The sequence below is a fragment of the Artemia franciscana genome, chromosome 15 (genome assembly GCF_032884065.1).
Source record: "Artemia franciscana chromosome 15, ASM3288406v1, whole genome shotgun sequence".
NCBI classification, from domain to species: domain Eukaryota; kingdom Metazoa; phylum Arthropoda; class Branchiopoda; order Anostraca; family Artemiidae; genus Artemia; species Artemia franciscana.
In genome coordinates, this window is record NC_088877.1 from 14,574,166 (window position 1) to 14,579,328 (window position 5,163).

The following is a 5,163-nucleotide window of genomic DNA, read 5'->3' on the forward strand; positions in this document are numbered from 1 at the left end:
GTCTTAGCTTGTAAAAAACACTAGAATCGCCGTCTCCGATGTATTGTAAATACTGAAGGTTATGCATGGCTTCACTTTGGCGAAAATGTTCAACAAGAATGTCGGTTTCCATGCTCTTTGAGGGACCATTGTAGTTCATAAAGCAAACATGATCTTTCACTTTCTGGTTTGCCTTCTTTGAGCTGAAGCAGAGGTAACAATATTTGTTTCTTATTCCTACATATAATAATTTTTTCGTAAAGGCATCAATGATTACCCCAACACAACCTTTTGCAATATAATCGTGTCCTTTGCTGCGTTTATTCCAGCCGCCATCACAGATGACCTTAATCCAGGAAAAATCGTTGATAAACCTGTCCTCATGAATGGCTAATTTCAGGGATTCACGACCATTTTCTTCTAAGACATCTGATAGTGCATCCATCCATGCGCTACCAACTAAGCGTTCTAAATTCATAAACGTTTTCGGATTCATATTTTTTATTCCCAATGCACTTAATAATTCGTTCAAAGATGCGTAGCCTCCTCCGGTCCCCATGATACCCCATACAGCTTTCACGTTCACGTTGCCTCGTAAATTGTTGATCTTCTCTTTTTTGTTACCTAATATCTGTTCACTGAAATTTGTTAGGTATTCTTTTACAGTAGTGAGGGGGGCTTCCGGCTCACCTTCTACTCGCCTTTTCCAGCCACAGTCTTGGCAGATAATGACGAGCTTTGTTTGGAGTCCAGTGTTTTTAGTTTCTTTCACGCGAAGCTTTGATTTCCCGTCCTTGCAATTGAACTGATGTTTTATTGCTTCTATAAACTCACTAAGCAGATGACGCAAGTTGACTATACAATTTACATCTGGAATTCCAGACAAATCGATTCCAAAGCTTTCTCCTGGCGAACCAAAATCGCAAGAGCTACCAGATGCCGCATTTTTACTAACCGTAGAATCATCTATAATAGTTAAAGCCGGATTCGGAGTTTCGGAAAGCCTGGAACAATTTGGAGACACTGGAAATTTGTCTTGTTCTGGTAAACTTTCTTGTTCGGGCAAGTTTTTCTTCCTGAAAAAAAAGAGCTAAGAGCTCATATGGCACTTATGACGAGGTCGGAAGAGCCAAGAGCTCATATGGTATGAGCTCTATCAAAATTCTAAGAATCAATGGATTGATTGAAAAGGAAAATCAGAGAATTAATGCCGGTCGGGATTTAAAATAAGAGCTCTAAGACACCAGGTCCTTCTAAATATCAAATTTCATTAAGATCTGATCACCCACTGGTAAGTTAAACATACCTCATTTTTTTAATTTTTCCTCTCCCTTCAGCCCCCCAGATGGTCAAATCGGGGAAAACGACTTTATCAAGTCAGTTTGTGCAGGTCCCTGACATGCCAGCCAATCTTTATTGCCCTAGCACGTCCAGAAGCACCGAACTCCCCAAAGCACTAGATCCCCCGAACTCCCCCAAAGAGAGTGGATCCAGTCCGGTTACGTCAATCACGTATGTACGATATTTGCTTATTCTACCCACCAAGTTTCATCCCGATCTCTTCACTCTAATCATTTTCCAAGATTTTCGGTTTCCCCCTCCAACTCCGCCTACTGTCACCGGATCTGGTCGGGATTCGTAGTAAGAGTGCTGAAGCACAAGATCCTTCTAAATATCAAGTTTCATTAAGATCTGATCACCAGTTCATAAATTACAAATACCTCATTTTTCTAATTTTTCAGAATTACCCCCCCCCCCCCCAACTCTCCCAAAGAGTGCGGATCCGGTACAGTTATGTCAGTCACGTATCTTAAATGTGTGCTTATTCTTCTCACCAAATTTCATCGTGACCTTTCCACTCTAAGTGATTTCCAAGATTTCCGGTCCCCCCACAACTCCTCCCAATGAAACTGGATTCAGCCAGATCTAAAATAAAAGATCTAAGTTGCAAGATCCTTCTAAATATGAGATTTCATTAAGGTTCGATCACTCCTTCGTAACTTAAAAATGCCTCATTTTTTCGAATTAACCGTCCCTCCACTCCCCCTTACAGATGGTCGAATCGGATAAATGACTATTTCTAATTTAATCTTGTCTGGTTATCATTTTTCAAAATTAACCCTCCCCCCAACTTCTCCAAAGAGAGCGGATGCGTTCCAATTATGTCAATCACGTATCTAGGATTTGTGCTCATTTTCCCATCAAGTTTCATCCCGTCTTTTTTTCCGAATTAACCGTCTTCCCACTCCCCCAGATGATCGAATTGGGGAAACGATTATTTCTAATTTAATTTAGTCTGGTTCCTGATACGCCTGCCAAATTCCATCGTCCTAGCTTATCTAGAAGTACCTAAACTAGCAAAACAGGGAAAGACAGACAGACCGACAGAATTTACGATCACTATATGTTACTTCATGAATATAAAGTGCCACAAAAGCTTGCCAATACCACCGAAATTTACGAAACTTTTTCGAAGACCTTTTAAGCCCTGAAAGCAAGAGATAAATTAGGGTCTAACTCGGTGTCTTCAAGTATCGCCCCGATGTACGAACAATTAGCTACAACTGAAGCCCAGCTGGAGAAAATAAAAGTCATCTGCTGGAAAATTTACCCAAAAAGTTACTGAAAAGTTAAATGACCCAAATTCATTGAACAAAGAAGGTACTGAACTGATAATCAGCCAGGTTTAAGATTCAATCACGCTCGAGTTTAATCCAAAGTTTGCTAAATTGAGCAGGCTCTTGTTAGTCTGAAATTTCAAATTGAAAATTTGGAGGAGAGAATCGGTCGAATAGAAAAAAAGCTTGATAATTATGATCAGGAGTCCATGCTTGATAGCCTTTTATTTCATGGGGTGAAGTAGTTACCTGGTGTAGACACTCATACGACAATATCTAACATTATAAATAGCAAAATGTCTGTGCTGGGCCCTTTACCTTATTTAGTTTATGTGAACAAGATGCGCGTTTATCTAAAGGATACATATATTGCTAACAGTATTTGCAAAATCCGCAGATGATCAAACAGTTCGTGGTAACGAACTGTAGTAAGGAGCGACCCGGCTCAATAGTAACCAAAACTCTAAAAATTGAATTTTGATATCAATAGCTACATCAAAAGAATCGCATTTTAATGCTGATTTTAAATATATAAGTTTCATCAAGTTTAGTCTTACCCATCAAAAGTTACGAGCCTGAGAAAATCTGCCTTATTTAGGAAAATAGGGGGAAACAACCCCTAAAAGTCATAGGATCTTAACGAAAATGACACCATCAGATTCAGCGTATCAGAGAACCCTACTGTAGAAGTTTCAAGCTCCTATCTACAGAAATGTGGAATTTTGTATTTTTTGCAAGAAGACAAATCAAGGGTGCGTGTTTATTTGTTGTTTTTTTTGTTTTTTTTTTCTTTTCCCCAGGGGTCATCGTATCGACCAATTGGTCCTAGAATGTCGCAAGAGGGCTCATTCTAACGGAAATGAAAAGTTCTAGTGCCCTTTTTAAGTGACCAAAAAAATTGGAGGCCATCTAGGCCCCCTCCCACGCTCATTTTTTTCCCAAAGTCAACGGATCAAAATTTTGAGATAGCCATTTTGTTCAACATAGTCGAAAACCATAATAACTATGTCTTTGGGGATGACTTACCCCCCCAAAATCCCTGGGGGGGGGGCTGCAAGTTACAAACTTGACCAGTGTTTATATATAGTAATGGTTATTGGGAAGTGTGCAGACGTTTTCAGGGGGATTTTATTTTGTTTGGGGGTGGGGCTGAGGAGAGGGGGCTATGTAGGAGGATCTTTCCTTGGAGGAATCTGTCATGGGGGAAGAAAAATTCAATGATAAGGGCGCAGGATTCTCTAGCATTACTATAAGAAAACAATGAAAAATAAACATGAAAACGTTTTTAAATGAAAGGAAGAAGTAGCATTGAAACTTAAAACGAACAGAGATTATTACGCATATGAGGAGTTCTAAAAATACTTTAGCATAAAGAGCGAGGTATTTAGGAGGAGATAAATACCTTGCTCTTTATGCTAAAATATTTTTAGTAATTTCAACTATTTATTCTACGGCATTTCTGATTCAGGGGTCATTCTGAAAGAATTGGGACAAAACTTAGGATTTAGTGTAAAGAGCGAGGTATTAACGAGGGTACAAACCCCCTCGTATACATAATAAAAATATAAGGTTATGAAAGTTTGTTACGTAAGTTAATTCTTAAGTTACGTATATTTTTTACTAATAAAAACGTTCGTTAAAACTTAAAAGTTCTAGTTGCCTTTTAAGTAACCGAAAAATTGGAGGGCAACTAGGCCTCCTTCTCCACCCCTTATTTCTCAATATCGTCTGATCAAAACTAAGAGAAAGCCATTTAGCCAAAAAAAAGAATTAATATACAAATTTCATTTTAATAATTTATGTGCGGAGAGCCAAAACCAAACATGCATTAATTCAAAAACGTCAGAAATTAAATAAAAAAACTAATTTTTTTAGCTGAAAGTAAGGAGCGACATTAAAACTTAAAAACGAACAGAAATTAATCCGTATATGAAATGAGTTGTCCCCTCCGCAATCCCTCGCTCTTTACGCTAAAGTTTGACTCTTTGCCACAATTCTACTTTTTAAAACATTAAAAGCCTTAGCGGAAAGAGCGAGGGATTGCGGAGGGGACAACTCATTTCACATACGGATTAATTTCTGTTCGTTTTAAGTTTTAATGTCGCTCCTCACTTTCAGCTAAAAAAATTAGTTTTTTTTATTTAATTTAATAGTAAAAGCTCATATTACTCTCAGAAGATTAGAGATGTTTACAAGTTAAGTTTGCTGTGCGTGAATGTAAAGAAAAATTCTTACTGACATTCTGTGGAGTGGGTGATTCTGTTGACGTAAGTAGTAAAGTTCTATTAGGTGAAAAGCCTATTTTACAAGTTAAGTCACTGCGGTACCTCGGCTTCCATATTGATTCAAATCTATCGTGGAAGCATCATAGTGACATTATCTCCACCAAAGTTGCACGTGGAGTTGGCATCCTCAAAAGATTGAAGCATATTCTGCCGGAATGTACTCTTTGCACGATATATTTTGCAATAATCTACCCATATATCATACGGATGTTTAGTTTGGAGCAGCAATTTTATGTTAATTACAAGCTAAATGGCTTTCTCATAGTTTTGATCGGACGATT